Consider the following 18,408-nt stretch of genomic DNA (forward strand, 5'->3'; position numbering starts at 1 on the left):
GTTAAAAGGTGTCCCGGTGGGAGAGACAAGTGGGAAGGAAAGCCCTCTGCCAGCAAGGTCCACCCAGTGGAACCCCTGGTCTGCCAGCAGGCCAGCGAGGCACGTGGTTGGGTGCCCGGTGGAAGACGAGAAGGCGCGCCCCCCACCCTCCTGGCACCGGAGACGCGCGCTTCCCGGGGTCTAGGGTTGCGGGCAGTCGCGTTCACCCCTGGCCCCTGCGAGGTTTGCTTTGAAATCCCTGGGCGGCTCGGCGCAGCCGGGTGGCAGGACGGCCGCCTCGCAGCGTGGGTCTGCCGGCCGCTGGCACGCGCGCGCGCAGACCCGGCGGCGGGGGGCGGCGGCGGGCGCGCGGCGGGGGCGGGGCCGGGGGCGGGGCCGGCGGGCGCGGCACGCGCGCTCCCAGCAGCCTCCCTCCCTGCGCGGCGGCGGCGGCGGCGGGGGCGCAGCCAGCGGGCCGCGACCGGGGCGGCACCTTAAATAGCATCCGGAGCGGCCGCGGGCCGGCAGTGGGCTGCAGTGACAGCGAGCGGCGGAGCGGCCGGACCCGCGAGGGAGGTGAGTGCGCCTGCCGCCCGCCGCGGCCCGACGACCGTTCGCGGCGCCCCTGCTCGGGCGGAGGCTCTGGGGGAGGCCGCCCGTCGGCTCTGGGGGACGTTCCGCTTTTCCGGCCTCGGCTCCGGCGGCTCCGTTTCCCCAGCGGCGAGAGGCCGCAGGGCTGCCGGAGCCGCCGCCGCCGCCGCTTCCTGTGCCCGAGCCGGGGATGCCCGCCGGTCGCTCCCAACGGGCGGCGCGAGGCGGCGCGGACGCAGGGCCGGTGCACGGTGGGGTCCGGCCGGGTGACGCGCGCCGCGCGCTCGGCCCCTTGTTTGTGGGCCGGAGGGGACCGGCGCGGCGCGGAAGGTGGGCGCGGAGCTTCACCAGAGCAGAGGGGTCCTGCGGCCCGGAGTGGGGGTCCCCCGGCACCGTGGGCATCCCCTGCCCCGGGGACGGGCATGGAGGCACTTGGACCACGTGTGAAAGCCCGACTGCACTCGTGCCTCGGCGTGATGGTGGCCCCGGCTCGCCCGAGCGCAGAAGCATCCTCTAAAGCCCGTTGCCCTTACGTGGTGGACGTTCTCCCGGTGTCTGTCGGAGTTCCCAGGGAGGCTGGTCATAGCCCGGCAGTGGTGTGTGTGTGTGGGGGGGGGGGGGGGGGAGCCCTGTAAGGAGCACTGGCCTTCATTGAAATAAGAAAGCAAGGATTCTGCCTGCCGCCGAGCCGCGCAGACGGAGGGTGCTGATGGACGGCCTGTGTGGACTCGTGGACTGGAATCGTGAGACAGACGCACCCCGCTCATCGGTGTAAAGGTACTGGGGTTCAGAACTCCTGCCCATTTCCTCCCAACTTCAAGGTTAAGGGATTTAAAAATGACCCTTATAAGAAGTAAACTTGGAGTAGCCTGGACGCACAAGCTTTCTTGTGTGGGCACATCCAAAGTACACCAAGAGCAGCTGGTCAAACTCGTGCCGTTTTCCAACACACATTTCACAACTGAGCCTTGTTTGTTTCGATGAAAACAATCATGTGCCTCAAACCACCCAGGAGCCAACCAAACTCTTCTGGTTGCTTTGTCGGCCTGGTCTGTGTTTTCTTTTCAGGTGGACTTGGCAGGTCCACCTTGTGTGTTGTGTGGGCTTGAGAACATTGAGCTTGAACACAGACTGTCTTCCCTGACATAAACTCAAAAGCCTTTGAAAGCTGCACGCCATCCTACTTTCTCCCCTTCCATTGTCAATACTGTAGACACAGCAAGAACCATTACGGTCTAAGTACTAAGTACATATTGAGAATCAAAACCGAACTCACTGCCATCCAGTCGATGCTGACTCATAGCACCCACATAGGACAAGGGAGACCTGCCTGTGTGCATTTCCGAGACTGCAGCTCTTCAAGGGAGTAGACAGTCTGGTCCTTCTCCGGAGGATCGGCTTTTGGTTTTGAACTCTAAATACAGAAACTTAAGAAAACCCGCATGCCCTCCATGATTATAAGCATCCTTCTATGCTTATGTTGTCATTGTTGCAAACAGCCTGACAGAAAAGGACGCTTTGCCAGGTAGTGAGACACCTGTGATGAGTGCGGAGAGCAGATAGACCTGCGCTGGTTTTTGTTACCGCGTGGTAAAGTCATCGGCCCTTTATTGTACACCATCCTTTAGTGTTGGTGTGGCTATTGTGAAAAAAGAAAATGCAATGCGTGTGTGTTTGATGGAGGGGCTTGGGGGCTGTTTGTTATCACAGCTGGGAATTTCAGGGATAGGAGGTGGGGGGGGGTGGGGGAAGGGAAGCAAGCATTTAAGAATACTAGGTAACTTTTACTTGTTTCTAATCAATAACCTGAAAGTACAGGCTCAGAGGCCAGTCATTGGCTTTTTGGAGCAAGTTTGCCATTTAAAACAGGTGTGTATTTCTTTTATGTTTATTATCTGCCCCTTTAAAGCAAACTCTGTTAAGTTAGAATCCATTAGCTTTTCATGGACAGGCTTGCTTATAAGATGCATGACTAAAGTTAGTGAGATTTGTGCATAATATTTTCTGCTACAAAACCAAACCAAGAACTTCTTTCAAGGCAACTCAAAGTTGTTGGAAACCTAAGCTCTCTTCAAATCCGTATTGTCTGACAGGCAGTGGTCATTCAGTCCCGAGATATTGCAGGTGGCAGAGTTTTTGTTGAAGGCCACTCCAGTCTGAGGTGGCCAGGCAGATAAGGTAGAATCACTTTGGCATTCATGCTTGGAGAATAATTGTCAGTGAGTGAGCAGAGTTCATGGGAAGTGGTGAGTGGTAGAGGTCAGTTTTAGCATTGAAGACACTCATTCCCATTGCATTGATTCAGAGTTATAACAACCCTACACAGCAGGGAAGAATGGCCCCTGTGGGTTTCCAAGACTAAACATCTTTCCAGGAGTAAAGCCACCTCTTTCTCCACAGGAGCTGCTGGTGGTTTCAGACTACCTTGTGGTGAGCAGTAGCCCAACCGGTAACACAACACCATGTCTTCAAGCTTTGTGAAATAGCCACGCTGTAGCTGGACTGACTGCACTGCAAACATAGGGGAGCTTTCACTAGTGACAGCAACTCTGGGGTTGTCATTTTACCACTTGGATCTTCCATAAAATGCTAAGTGCACACACATACGAAATTCTCCTTTTGTCCAAGTCTGGTGGCCAATCATTTGAAGCAATTGTCCTTATCACAATGAGAAGAGAAAGCTGTCGTGTGATCTGTGCTATATTCATTTTACTGGTTTAATATATATATATGCATATATGCTGATATTTCTAAGTTCTTGACAGTGTTGGTAACAGCAGAGTACTCAGTAGATGACACATTTGTGGAAGAAAGAGGGAAGAATCGAGTATATTAGAATCTCTCTTATTCCTGAGAGATACCTCATATCCAGTAAACAAAAGATTACCTGGAGATGACTGAGGACTCTCTCCCTGTGCAGCTGGCACCTTTTGCCAGAAATGCGTGTCATACCTGCAACCTCTTCAACTCTTTGTAGGTCCAGCATTGTTGATGGGGAGTCACAGTGACCCTATAGGACAGGGTAGAATGCCCCCATACGGTTTTATTTCTAAGGCTCAATCCTTAGGGAAGCAGACTGCCACATCTTTCTCCTGCTGAGTCACTCGTGGATTGGAAACGCTAACTGTTGGGTTAGCAGCCTTGCACTCAACCACTGCCCTTTCTGACTCACTTCATGAACTCATCGTTGGCGTTCAAGTTTTAAATAAGAATTTACAAGCTATTTTCTACCTAAACCCAAATCATCTGACCTTCCTCACCCCCACCCCCAAGTTCAACTGGCATTGCCATGGTTCATAATGGCAATGTTTTATGTTAGGGAGTAGCCACTAGAGACTAAAGCTTGTGAGCAGCTGTCTAAGGTGCCACTATTGGTCTCCCCTCTGGAGGGAAGATGAATGATGAGAATGGAAAGACATATGGGAACAATTAGGCTAATGGACTAATGGACTCTAAAAAACCAGGCTCCACAACCGCGAGAGCAGACCTAGATGGTGCCTGGCTGTCACTGTCCACCGCTCTGAAAAGGATCACGGTAGGAGGTCCTGCAGAGATTGGAAGGAAAATGTGGAGCAGAACTCAAATTATACAAGCGACCTGGCCTACTGATCAGAGACTAGGGGACCCCAAAGACCACGGCCCTCGGTCACTCTTCAGGTCCGGAGCAGAATGCACTGCCATGTAAGAATAATCAACCATTTAGAATCAGAAAGGCCGTGCTTACTCAAAGACCCTGCTCAGAGGTTAGGCAAGAGGGAACTCGGGAAGGAAGGCACACGGAGGAGGCTCTGGCGGATGAGAGGGGAAAAAACGGTCACCGGCTGTTGAGTGTGAAGACAGTGACCTGCTCTGTCAGCCCTCACTGAATTCACTACACAAGAAAAGGGGGGCAAAAGTAGCCCTCCACAAGCTGTTTATTGTTATATTGTAAAATAATCTATAATGCTTATAGAAACATTGAGAAATACTAAAAGTATAATAATGATACAGAAGTTAAATACATTATATTTTGGTATGTTTTCCCCAATCTTTTTTTCTTACGCCTTTAAAAACATTAACAGTTTTATTGACAGGTAATTCACATACTCAACAATGCAAATTGTTTAAATATGTTTAAAAAAGAGACTTATGCTTTTGTCACTACAATCAATTTTAGAACATTTTCTTATTCTTGTACTCATTATCATTGACTCCTCATTTCTTCCGCATCCCACCCCTCCCTTCCCCACCATAACCCTAAGAAACTATTAATCCAGTTGCTGTTTCTACAGATTTACCTATCCTAAATTACATATAAAGAAAATCATACCATCAACAATAAAACAAAAACCTTAATCCAAGAGAAAGCAGAAGATATCGAAAACTAAAACAAATTTAGAATAGGTCAAAAGGGAGAACAAATGATAAGGTGTTACATTTAACCTAACTCCATCTGTATTGATCCACTTTTCAGTGAACACTGTTTTAGAGCAATGCTATTCACAACCTTGTTCAATGGTCTAAAGGGATTCACCAGAGGCTTAATCCATAGGGGGACTCTGCAAATGGATTTTAGGCTTTCACTGTCATCCATCGCCTTCTGTCAACTGGGTGCTCAGATTTTAAGCTCTAATATAGTTCCCTCCTCTGGTCCTGGACAATCCTTGAGTCACACAGGCTGATGTGCTTCACATAGACGATACATCACATAGATGGCTTGTTTTGATATAAGCCTTTAAGATCCCAGATGCTATTTTTTTCCTGATAGCGGGGCACTCACCCTTTGCTATAGCCCCATATCTTCAGTGATCTCCTTGTGTGGGCAAGTATCAATTAGGACCACTTCATAAGAACTAATTGTTCTGAGATTAGGTCCTACAATTAAGTGGAGACTCAAAACCCACTCATATAGCTATGGTTTATATATGTTCCTGGTCTGCTTTAGAGACCTCATCATCATTTTATTGGGAAACATTATAAATAATCCCCCGTGGGACATATGGAAGATAAACTCCTCTAAGTTACACTGTGAACATTTTATCATGGTGTTTTCATACACTGAATGCTGCAATTCATTTGTGTACCTTTCTTCTGATCCTTAGATATTGAAGAACAAATGATCCTATCAGAACAATTCTGAGGTATTCCTCATTTTAAACCATTTATTTCAATGTTCATTGTTGTTGAAGGTATATGCGGCAGGGTCCTCACCATTCAGTAATTTCTCTGTATACATTTTAGGGCAATGATGACACTCACAGTCGTGCCGCTTCTGCGGCCTTTACTGAATGGAGCCTCTCCCATTCAGGTAGACTCTCTGCCCCCCAATGCCTCTGAACTAACCCGCGGAGTTGCTGTGGTCAGTTCGATCCCCTACAGACAATTCTCTGAGAGTGCGCCGTGCTCGAGGCAGGCCTTGAGGGCGTACTTAGTGAGGGTTGCCACCAGTGGGTCATGGTTTGGCTCAAAGAAGACTTCAGGAGCTACTTCAAGGGCCTGTGCTCATTCCCATCAGAGCAAACTTGGTAACGTCTTCTGCTTTCAAGCGGTTGAGATTAATAATGGTGTAAGTTATTTTGAATAATGGGAGTGGACCTTGGGGTTCATGTGTGCTAGCCCACAGGGGCTGAAGTAAGGCTTTTGTGACTTGGGAAGACAATTAGAAAGGTTGGATGCCTTTGGTACCATGTCCTGAGAGTGATTTACTAAGCATCTGAGAAACGCTGTATTATCTGTCCATTTTTCTATATGTGACACCCACGCAGCCAATTGCCAAAACCAAGTCTACCTGTGGAGTCATTTCCAACTCGTAGCCACCCTAAGAGGCAAAGAAGAACTTCTCTGGGTTTTCTGAGACTGATTTTCGTGGAAGCAGACTTCCTCTTTCTCCCTCAGAGCGGCTGGTCGACTCCAACCACAGACCTTTGGGTTCGCAGCTGGCGCTTTGACCACTGCACCACCAGTGGCCCAAGTACCCTGAGCTTTATGTGTTCCTTTATTAACCAGAGGTAAGAGAGAGCTGCTGCAGAAACTAGGTTCTCCCCTAAGGTCCAACCATGAACTATCACATTTGGTGGTGGTGTTGGCCAACAGTGGGCCACCAAGGCCTGAGCTCAGAAGCATCGGAACATGATCGATGATGATAAGTTAACAGTGCGATGGAGCCCAGCTGTCAAAAGATAGAGTGTCTGGGGTCTTAAAGGCTTGAAGGTGAGCAAGTGGCCATCTAGCTGAGAAGCAACAAAGCCCACATGGAAGAAGCACACCAGCCTGTGTTATCACAAGGTGTTGAAGGGATCAGGTATCAGGCATCAAAGAACAAAAAACCCAAATCATTGTGAATGAGGGGGAGTGCAGAGTGTGGACCTAAGACCCATCTGTAGGCAGTAGGACATCCCCTTACAGAAGGGTCACGGGGAGGAGATGATCCAGTCAGGGTGCAGTATAGCAATGATGAAACACAACTTTCCTCTAGTTCCTAAATGTTTCCTGTCCCCCTGCCCCCACTATCATGATCCCAGTTCTAGCTTACAAATCTGGCTAGATCAGAGGATGTACACTAGTACAGATAGGAACTGGAAACACAGGGAATTCAGGACAGATGAACCCTTCAGGACCAGTGCTGAGAGTGGCAATACCGGGAGGGTGTAGGGAGGGTGGGGTGGAAAGGGGAAACTGATTACAAGGATCTACATATAAGCTCCACCCTGGGGGGCAGACAACAGAAAAGTGGGTGAAGGGAGATGTCAGACAGTGTAAGAAATGACAGAATAATAATTTGTAAATTATCAAGGGTTCATGAGGGAAGGGGTGTGGGGAGGGGGAGAAAATGAGCTGATACCAAGGGCTCAAGCAGAAAGCAAATGTTTTGAGAATGATGATGGCAACAAATGTATAAATGTGCTTGACACAATGGATGGGTGGATGGAGAGTTGTACGAGCCCCCAATAAAATGATTTTTTAAAAAAAGAGTTAACAGTGCAAGACCCTATTCTTAGTGTTCTAGGACTGTTGACTCTGTTAATTTCCCCCACAACCTGGACATATAGGTCCTACTAGTAACCACATTGTACAAAAGAGATGCACAAAGCTTCAGTTGCCCAAACCAGAATCTGAACCGAAGGCAGTCTGGCTTCAGGGCCTCATGCTGTTCATCAGTTGGCTGAGCTTGCCTCTGGGGGCGGAGAAGGCCCCAGAGGGCCTGGGAAGTTCCAGGTGATCCAGGTGACTGCTCCGTCGGCGTCTCCTCTCCTTGATGTCCTGTCTCGTTTCCCCTGTGTCTCCCACAGTCCCTTTGCCTCCCCAGAGTGCTGCAGCAGGCAGCACGTGTGTGATTCAGCCGGATTGGGCGTGTGGTGAGAGGTCGTTTCTGCGCAGCCACCGCTTGCTAGAGACTGTGGTGTGTGAAAGTGTAAAAGGCATTCCCTGCCCTGGAAGTTGGTCTCGTAAGATGGACTGCGCTAATAATAAAGTCTTGGAGAACAGTAGAAGCACATGAATAATGCATCAAGTGTGCCAAAGGAAGAGCGTGTGTTTGCTGGGTGGGAGCAGGTACTGAGGCTCCCAGATCATGGTGCAGCCTTGCTCCTAGAAGCAGGAGACTGCAGACCTGGCCATGGCACTGAGGTTGATTTTTAGATGCCTATCTCAGGCCTGCTCAGAATGTTCCGGGCCACGGAGAGAAGTTTTCAGAGACAACATGCTAGAACTGTGAATTTGGGAAATCCACGGGGCCCTTTCCACAATGGAACTTTAGGCAGAACGCCAATATACACAGGAAGTAACTAAACCAGATACTCTGGTTCATCCAGGAGGAGGTGGGCATCCCAGGCCACACCGTTTGCTTCCTTTCTGTCCCTGGTTGCCTCTAAGGCACTTCAGAGCCACCCAGGCTGCCTGGATTACTGCTCGAAACAACCCTCTCATTTTACAAATGAAATACTGTGGTCACTTAGAGATGGAGTGACTTAGCCAAGGTTATGCAACTCCTCTTCCCCTTGGCCATGGTACTTGTCATGAAGCACAGCAGTGTCGTTTGTTCCTGGTCCCTGGGCCTGTTCGAGGAACTTCTGCCCCTCCGTGCTGCCCTTGATTTGTGCCCTGAAATCCAGTTAGTCATCCTGTTCTGCTTCGTCTCACTTGCTGTATAGTGTTGCCCAACACACACACACACCACCACCACCACCACCCCCCTCTCTGCCTTTCGTTCTCAGTATGACCACACGGATCCAGACTCTGTCACCTCCAGCTTCGACAAGGAAGGCCCTGGGTTTAGTTTCCTGGGTTTGTGTTGTTGTAAAGGGGATGAGAGCAGATGATTCAGTTACCTACAGCAGACCTCTTTAACAAGCGTCTCCACTGCTCGGAAGCCTTCCAGGGCTTCCTCCCATGGGAAGGCTCCAGATCTGTGTTTCGCTCAGCTGTTGGGCTTCTTGTGGCACTCTGGGGTCACACGGGGGTTTGCAAACCATGAGGCCAGCAGTTTGAAACCTCCAGCTTCTCTGCAGAAAGATGTGGCTCTCATGCTCCCATAAGATTTTCAGCCTCGGAAACCCAATAGGTGCCCGTGGGTTCGCTGTGAGTCAGGATCAGTGGGTTTTTAAGGTCAGGACCTTCAGTGGGCTAATTCCAGCGTGCAGTTGCCCAGCCCAACCCAGCCCACACTGTCACTTAGTGCAGGGTGTCAAACTGGTCGCAAGCGGCCCTCAAGGTAATTTTTTGTGGCCCATGATGCTCTGAAATAAAATGAAAATAGAAAAAATTGTTATGAATAGAGTAGCGCTTAGGGTAGATCGAGGCAATACCGTACACACAATTCCCTCGTTACATTTTATTTCAGAGCATCATGGACCACAAAAAATTACTCGGGGGCCACCAGTTTGCCACCCCTGACAGTGGGATTTTTATAAAACCAACTCTGGTGGCCTAGGGTCCAATGGTCTCTGTATTCCAACACTCCATCCATGAGTTCTCTCTTCTGCTTGATTGACCGTCCTAAGTCCTGGAAGGGCCTCCTGGGCCCCACGGGCCGCCAACCCTCTCTGGGACGGCATTTCTCATTCCACTTCTGTTTCTCCTAGCCAGGCAGCTCTGTGGCACCTTTCCTAAAGTGACCTTCACCTTTCTCATACTCCAAATACTCACTGGAACCCTAGGCTGACATTCAGCGGGAACACACCGATCCCTCCCCGCAGTCCAGAAGCTGAAGGGTAAACCCAGCCCACGAAACGATCTCCTGAACCTTGTTCTGGCACATTGGCCTGTGTCTTTCCTGATTGGTTGATGCCTGGCCATGTTGTGTTAGCTCCATTGAGCTGACTCCTCCTCCCGGCAACCTTGTGTACATCAGAGTGAACCAGTACCAGTCCTGGGTCCTCGTGGTTGCCAGAGTGATTGACTCCATTGTTGCGTCTGTTGTGCCAGTCTGCCTCATTGAGGGTCTCCTTAGCCCTTGTTGGCCCTCTACTTCCCCAAGCATGACGTTCTCCCCCAGCAACTGATCCCTCCTGACGATGAGCCCCAAACTAGTGGGCCAGACAGTGGAAGGTTGGCCACACTGGTTATTTCCTATTTCAAATAGCATGCCTGCCTCCGTTCTTCATCTGCCTTTTCATATATGAATATCATGTGTCCCCGAATGGGCACCCACGCGGTAGTCTTTAAGTTTTGGCACAGACCTCTCATGAACGAAACCCAGTTCGCTGCCATCCAGTTGATTCTGGCTCATAGTGACCCTATAGGACAGGGTGGTGTGCCCCTGTGGGTTTCCAAGACTGCGAATCTTTACAATAAAGCCTCATCTTTCTTCATCAGAGTGGCTGGTAGTTTTGAACTGCTGTCCTTGTGTTTAGCAGCCAATGTGTGACCCATTATGCTATGAAAGCCCCTTATAAGAGACCAGGTTATTGTTTTGTCTGTGTTATATTTTAAATGCATTCCAGGTTTGCATTTTCCCATATTACATATAGATTTTTTCCCTCTCTCTTTTTATTCAACCTTTTGTTTTCTTTTTGTCTCCGTTATTGTTGGTTTTGCCTACCAATGTCTGGTAGGCATGTGAAGCAAGCCTGAGGAGAATGCAGTGGGACCAAAGGTTCTGGAGGGACTTAGGGGGAGGAGGAGGCAGGGGAAGGGAGTGGTGAGCAAATAACACCATAGGCAGGGGAATAACTAGGGAATTAAAATCTACAATGAAGAGGGCATAGAGCTCCTGGGGGTCTTGGAGCAACAGCAATCTGAGAGGAATTACTAAGATGCAGAAGAAGGGCAAGTGTGATAGTGTGTGCATTAGTCTGAGTAGACTAGAGAAACAAATTCATGGACACTCATATGTATATAAGCGAGAACTTTATATCAAGAGCAATTATACATTAAGAAAACATCCCAGCCCAGTCCAGATCAATTCCATAGGTCTGATATTACCTCCATGATGATACTAGTCCATAAATTCCTCATTAGACTCATGAAGCCATGCAATGACGCCGAATGCAGGAAGATAATAGGCCAGTGGGTGGAAAGTTTTGTTTATCCAGTGGCAGTGGAAACATCTCAGCGCTGGCATGGGTCTCCATGTAGCTCCTTTAGCTCTAGATCCCTAGCTCCATCACTGTAGTTCCATTTGGCTTGTCAACAGGAATGTCTCGAAGGGAGTCTGTGTGTATCTGGCCTCCAGTGAGCTATTTATCTCTGTGGCACCTCCAAATGAGATCATCGATCTGCGACCTGATTGACAGGCTAGACTCCACCACTTTTGCAAATTGATACGAGATCATGTAACTACCACAGTGGGGCAGGAGAAAGGTAAAAGGAAATAGAAGCACAATCTAGGAAGCTAAGGTGTGAACATAGATGTGTACATATATAAATACATTAATTCTTAAAAATAGAGGAATTGGCCTATGTACATATATTTATATGGCAATACACCGAGGGAGTGGACAGACTTTGAGTCTCTGTTGAAGCCCTGCCTCAATGCAAGAGCACTTTGTTCTAACAACTTGACATTCTGTGATGCTCACCCTCCGGGCACCATTGCGGAGGACAAAATGGTACATACGCAAATGTGGTAAAGAAAGCGGATGGTGCCCGGCTATTAAAAGATCTAGCATCTGGGCTCTTAAAGGCTTGAAGATAAACAAGCGGCCATCTAGCAGAGAAGCAACAAGCCCACATGGAAGAAGCACACCAGCCTGTGTGATCATGAGGTGCCGATGAGATTGGGTAACAGGCATCAGAAGACCCAAACCAGACAGACAAAAAAACATTGACAATAGGCGATTGGAGCAGAGACCCCAAATCCTTCTGTAGACAATGAGACATCCCCTCACAGAAGGCTCTCGAGGAGATGAGTCAACCAGGGCGCAGTGTAGCACCAGTGAGACACACAGTATTCTTCTGGCTTCCTCACCCTCCACTCTCATGACCCCAGTCCGTTCACTGAGGGCTTGGCCGGAGCATGTATGCAGGTACAGATAAGAGGCAAGAGTTCACAACACACAGAACCCAGGATCCAGGAACAGGAATGGGAATAGCAATACCAGGAGGGGAGAAGGGAGGGGAGGAAGGGGAAACCAATTGTAGTGATCGACACATAACCCTACCCAACCCCCAACCCCAGGGGGATGAACAACAGAAACTGGGCGGTCGGGGAGTGGGGGTGGTAAGGGAGACAGTGGTCTGTGTAAGATATGAAGACATAATTTATCAAAGGGTCACGGGGCAGTGGGGGGGGGGAAGATGATACCAAGGGTTCAAATAAAAATGTTTAGAAAATGATGGCAATATATGCACAAATATGCTTGATACAATTGATAAAAGGATTTCTATAAGAGCTGTAAAAGCTCCCCATAAAATGATCTTTTAATTAAAAAAAAAGAGGCCTGGGTTTTATCGCGAAGACCAGGGCATTAAACATTTCCAGATTGGAGCCTGTGCGTATGGTGTTAAGCCTCGGGTTTATGAGCAGTTCTGTGGCTGCCAGCCCTTTCTGTGCAGTTCAGAAAGCCGGAGCAACAGCTGGCGGAGGGCTTTTGAGGAGGTGGCATGGAAAGAGATGAGTGTCCAATTCTAGATACTCTTGTGTAACTGTGTTCTGCATAGACTTGGTTGACCTGGTCTTCCTATGTCCTATCAAATCTTGTTTCGGTGCCACTAGTGGAATTGACCAATAGCCGATTGTTCTTTCTGTTGGACAGTTACCCACCCACATTATGCCTCAGGTCAACTTCGGCGGTGTCCCAGAGTACGCAGCTTGCAGCGACTTCTGCCTATCAAGCAGTTCACCCAACTACCTCCCAGAGAACGGAACCTTTGCAAGTACCTCACAAAGGTCCCATTCTTTGTGAGGTGCTTGGTTGAACTCAGAGCTGTACCCCAGAGGGGTGTGGCTTACAGTTAGAATCTGAGGACAGTACTGTTCTAGTGTGCCCCCCTGACACAAGACAGAGACAGGCACCCCTCGTGCCAGGAGTGCAGGAAGCTGAAGGTCTTAGCCCTCAGGCCCCCGGGGCTGAAGCTGTGGAGTCCCCAAAACAGACCTCAGCTGAGGCAGTTCCATAGCTTGGCGTGGCCCCAAGGCCTTGTTCTCCTTCCTCTAGAACTGAATACGTGTCTATTTGACCTCTCACCCCAGGATGATTCACTCTCGTCTGTGACGCCCTGCCCTCTGTGGCATGTTGCTTATCCTCAGGAGGTGATGTGGAACGTCTCGGTCTTTTTCCTTGATGCTGTAGTCACTTTGTGGGCTTCAGCAGACACTGGTTGGCCTGCTGGGTGTGGCAAAGTTCACAGAGGGTTCCAGAGAGGTATGGAGACTCTATCTAACTAAGTAGGTGACCACAGCAGCTCCAGGTATGCTTAGGAGAGCCACCAAAATGAGGTCTGTCTCCCTCAGGAGTGGGCCAGACCATCCATTAGGGCACAGTGTTAGAAACACAAAACAAAGCTTACTGCCACTGAGTCAATGCTGACTCATCGTGACCATATAGGACAGGGTAGAACTGCCCCCTTTGAGTTTCCAAGACTGTAACTGTTTATGAGATAAGAAAGCCCTGCTTTTCTTCCTCGGAGTGACTGGTGGTTTCCAGCTGCTGACCTAGCGGATTGCAGCCCAATGTAGAACCACGACACCACTAGGGCTCCAGGGTACCATATAGAAATATTAATATAGAATATTTTAAATTTCTATAGGTCGTTATTTTTAGCTATCTTTAAAAGATTCCTATATGAATTTTATAATATTCAGAAAATAGTGGAACAGTAACAAGTACATAATTTATTTCTTTGTGTACTTGCACGTTAGGTATATATTTATTTATTTATATTGGGGAAGTAGTATTAAAAATACAGAGAAGCAGAACATTTTCGCCGCCTTCTCCACCACCAAGGGAGACGCCCAATGCCATTTTTTAAAAGAACAGAACTCGGGATGTCAGTCAAAGGGAAACAGAAACTGTTCTCTGAAACTAAGTGTGATTCACATCAAAATTGGTTTCCAAGTTCAGCGTAAATCTAGAGTACATTTTACCTTTGGACCCTAAACTTGACAACGTGGAAGTCTCATTTGGACCCGGAGTTTTGTTTTGTTTCTGGGGTTTGTTAAGTCACATGTACCGGGAAAGGAGTCCAGGGGTGCCTGGGTTGAATGGGCCGTTCTACTCTATCCTGTTACAGGCTCACCATGAGTCAGGATCAGTTGGATAGCAGTGAGTTCTTCTAGGCTGGGGGTGGGGTGGGGGGGTGGTGTGAGTTCTTCTAGGCTGGGGGTGGGGTGGGGGGTGATGTTAGGAGGGCGGAAGTGGGTGGTTTATGCCAAGACCCTGGAGCAGTTCTTAGTGTTTGGGGCTATTCTATAAATATTTGCAGGCAGAATATATGGACCTTTTCTTTGCATTTAAATATCATGATGTGTTGGCTCCGGCAAATCAATATTTGCATTGTTTTACTTTGTATAAATCTGTGAGCCTTGGCAGGATGGAGTCTGTGTCAGCTGGTTCTATTCTCCCTCAGAGGGCCTTCAAAGCCAGAGGATCCTAGCATGGAAGGGGCCTCAGGTGTTTCACCTGAATGATGGGATGTTTGGCATTTGCTTTAAAAATTATTTTTACAAACAACTAAGAAATGGAACAATCTTAGCAAAATGTTGATCATTGAAGTGAAGGCTGGGTAATCAGTACACAGTGATTTGTCATTCTACTCTGACTACTTTTAAATAGATGTGGAAATTTTCAGAATAAAGATTTTAAACACAACATAAACCTACTGTCTTCAGGGGGATTCTGGCTCAGAGCTGTCCTGTGTAGGGTTTCCAAGACTGCAGATCTTTATAGGATTACAGAGCCTCATCTTTCTCTCTATGAGGAGCTTGTGGGCTTGAACTGCCACCCTTGTGGTTAGTCATCCAATGCCTAACCCACAGTGCCTCCAGGGAAGGGAGAAGAAAGCCCTCATACCCCCATTCTCCAACTCCATGTTAGCTCTATTGGCTCCAAGCAGAGAATTGTTAAATTAGACAGTTGTATTCAAACAAACAACAAACATTTTTTTCCTCTCTTTTAAACGCGGGGGGGGGGGGGGGGGGTGTCAGCATCCTGTAAACCTCTGCGGTTTATTAGATTATTTTGGTTTTAAGCTTTTCTGGGACCAAGCACCTCCTCTTATATCATTTAATTCAGTGTAATCTTGGTTCAGGTCTCGCGGTTGTCACCAGCACCCTGCTTTCTCCCTCCTTGTACGGTGAGCTGAAGCCTGAATAACCTTTCTCCCCACGGGTGCCCCCTCCACCCATCGCCAAGGCCTTCCATGTAGATGATGACATTTGGAGGTCAGAAAAGACTGAGAGGCACTAGAGACCAAATCAGTTGAATTAGAGCAAATAGGCTTTATTGGGGAGAAAAACCCAGCTTGGGCGAAGTCCCGTGATCCACAGTGTCTGGGCTGGAGGAGTCGCACCTCTGGGCTATTGGGATAATCCTTTTATTGCCGGGAGACATGCGGTTGGGCTGGCCCTGAGCCCCGTATCTAGTAAGGTGATCAGGGATTAGCAGGCACCAGCACATCCAAGGAAGGCTGCTGGTGATTGGGGGATGCAAGTGTGTCCATGCCCCTTGCCAAATGAGGAAGGCTGCTGGTGATTGGTAGACACAGGCACCTCCCCGCTCCTAGCCAGTTGAGGGAGCACTTCCTAGTTCCCAGTTGAGCATGCATGTGGCCGAGTGCAAGGTCCGGAGAGAGTTGCATCAGCCAACTCTGACCAGCTCCGCATGGTGTGTGGGGGGGGTTATTTATTTGGCCAGACAAGAAGTGCCCACATAATATTTTATAGATTCCATTAGTCTCTACTTTTCACAACAGCAGCAGCATGTCCACAGTGAAATCTGTACTATCGCTAAAGTGGCGGTCTCTCGAACTTGTCAGTAGCTGTTTGTCCTTTCTCAGGGGAGAAGTCTACCTTTTGCGTTCCCCTATTGACTTGTCCTGCTAAGCCATTTCTCTCGTTTGTCAGTTACTCTGAAACCTTGATCTATTTTCAGAGGTGCAGGTAACCCTACCCAGCCCCGCGTCCTCTTTACCCTTCGTATCCAGGTCACTGATATTTGATCATTGCGACCTCTCTGCGCTGCTGGGTGGCCGGGCTCCTTGAGGACAAGGGCTGAGTCTTGTCCTGTGTCTCACTCACTAGGCCTGGTCTCTGGCAGAGACAGGGGGACTGATAAACTGAGCACTTGCTGAGAGAGGTGGAGCCTCCCCACAGCCAGCTATGGGTGGCCAGGTCCCTACTACGGCCAGGCTGCTGTCCATCTGGCTTTCTTTGTTTTTCCACCCCTACCTTCCTGCTGTCTTTGATTTAGCCTGCTTCCAGACTGGACCTGCAGGCCACCCTTGCACCAGTCTCCCGTCCCATTCACAGTGTGTTCGCCCTCTTCCTCAGCACTTCCCCAGTCCCATCTTGTTGAGTTAGGTTAAGGTTCACTAGACTGTACTGGTGTCTTTTCATTTTTATAAACCTGTTGAGTCTGAATCAACTTCAAGGCAGTGGATTTTTGTCACCTGGTGAAAGCAGGAAAAGTTCCCCGAGTGCTTTGTTCTTGTGGTGATTGCCTTTTGGTTGGAAAGGGGAGGGGGGGGGGTGCTTCTCATGTGAGTTTTAGATTCTTGCTTTCTTTTTTTTTAACTTGCAATCGGATCCTTTTCCTAATTAATGCTTAGGTGAGTGTTTCTTACATAGCTGGTCGGTGGCAGATGGTGAGGGTTTGAGGGTTGTGATATTTTCTGTGAGGTCATTGAGTAAAAGGAAATGGGGCCATGTGGGCAGGTAATGAGGAAGCAGGGACACCAAGCCCTTAAATTCCTCTTCAGCTGACAGAGCCGGCCCTCTTGTTCCTATTTGTAGATGTTACTCCAGTTTTGTCTCCTGAACCGTCTTCCTCAGTGAGAGGGAGTCAGTCAGTATGGCCTTTCTAACCGTGATCTCTGGAGAGGAGCCCCGATGGGGGTCTGGGTTACTCAGAAGGGCAGCCGTGTGAACCACCAACCGCTCCAAGGGAGGAAGAGAAGGAGGTTTTCTGCCATTCTATCCTGCCCTGTAGGGTGGCTGAGAGTAACAATCGACTCAATGGCCGTGTGTTTGGGTTTTGAGCTGTAAGCCCTTAGGTGATATGAATTCTGGCTTCTATGCCTGTGGTCACGATCCACCTATGGAGGGAGTTCTCTGTTACAGGATTAAGGTGGGATGGATCCTTCCTGTTAGGTGCTGTCAAGTTGGCTCATAGCGGCACTGTGTGCAACAGAACACAACCCTCCCTGGGTCTGCGACATGCTCACAATCGTTCTTCTGACTGAGCCCGTTGATGCAGCCACTGTGCCAATCCTGCTGGTCAAAGGCCTTCCCCTTGTCGCTGCTTTACCAGGCATGGCGTTCTTCTCCAGGGACTGATCTCTCCTGACGACAAGTCCAGAGGACGTGAGACCAAGTCTTGCCATCCTCTCCTCTCTGGGACATTCTGACTGTGCCTCTTCCGAGAGAGGCTGCTTTGTTCTTTGACAGCCCGTGGTACTTTTTAATATTCTCCCCCAGCACTGTAATTCAAACACATTGGTTTTTCTTTGATCTTCCTTATTCAAGTGCCAACTTCCACATGCAAGTGAGATGATTGAAAATACTGTGGCTTGGATGGGGTGAACTTTAGTCCTCAAAGTAACATCCTTGCTTTTCAACAGTTTTGAGGTGTAGTGTAGCAGACTTACCCATGAAATCTCTTGACTGCTGCTTCCATGAGCATTGGTTATGGATCCAAGCAAGATGAAATCCATTCACCATGATGTTACCTACTTGTCCAGTTATGAAGATTTGGGTTTCATTTATATTGAGTTGTAATCCATACCGAAGGCTCAGCCCTGTTCTTCACTAGCAAATGTTTCAAATAAGCAAGGTTGTTAATAATCTTTCCTCCCATCCTAATGACACATTTTTCTTCATATAACCCAGCTTCTCTGCTTACTTGCTTAGCATCCAGATGAAATGTGTTTGCTGAGAAGATACAGCCCCGAGGCACACCCATAAACAGGAACCTAGGGAATATGTGTGGATAAAGCTATTTATTATGGGTGTGGGGGAATGGTGCAAGGAGGTGTTGATATGGACCACGAACTGTAGATCCTTCATTCATTGTTTCAGCTTGAGAGGGGTTGGGAAAGGCTCTTTACCAGCAGCCCTGCTCCTGGTTCTATGTTCAGAAGATGTCAGAACCATGACATAAACAGGCAGGTGCACACTAGCAGTTCACAATACCAAGAAGATGGAAACCACCGAAATGCCCACCAGGAGAAGAATGGATAAAGAGACACTGGTGCACACCCCAC

General features: G+C 48.7%; 1 protein-coding gene across 1 annotated transcript in view; it reads left to right on the forward strand.

Annotated features, from left to right (window-relative positions):
* Window positions 1-405: 405 nt before the first annotated feature.
* The window catches only part of ACSL1 (acyl-CoA synthetase long chain family member 1), a 78,480-nt gene continuing 60,477 nt past the window's right edge, over window positions 406-18,408 (forward strand). The window contains exon 1 of the mRNA XM_075556824.1: window positions 406-555. The gene's annotated coding sequence lies outside the window, so the exon portion shown is untranslated. The remainder of the gene's footprint in view (window positions 556-18,408) is intronic.

The sequence above is a fragment of the Tenrec ecaudatus genome, chromosome 8 (assembly GCF_050624435.1).
Source record: "Tenrec ecaudatus isolate mTenEca1 chromosome 8, mTenEca1.hap1, whole genome shotgun sequence".
In the NCBI taxonomy this organism is placed as follows: domain Eukaryota; kingdom Metazoa; phylum Chordata; class Mammalia; order Afrosoricida; family Tenrecidae; genus Tenrec; species Tenrec ecaudatus.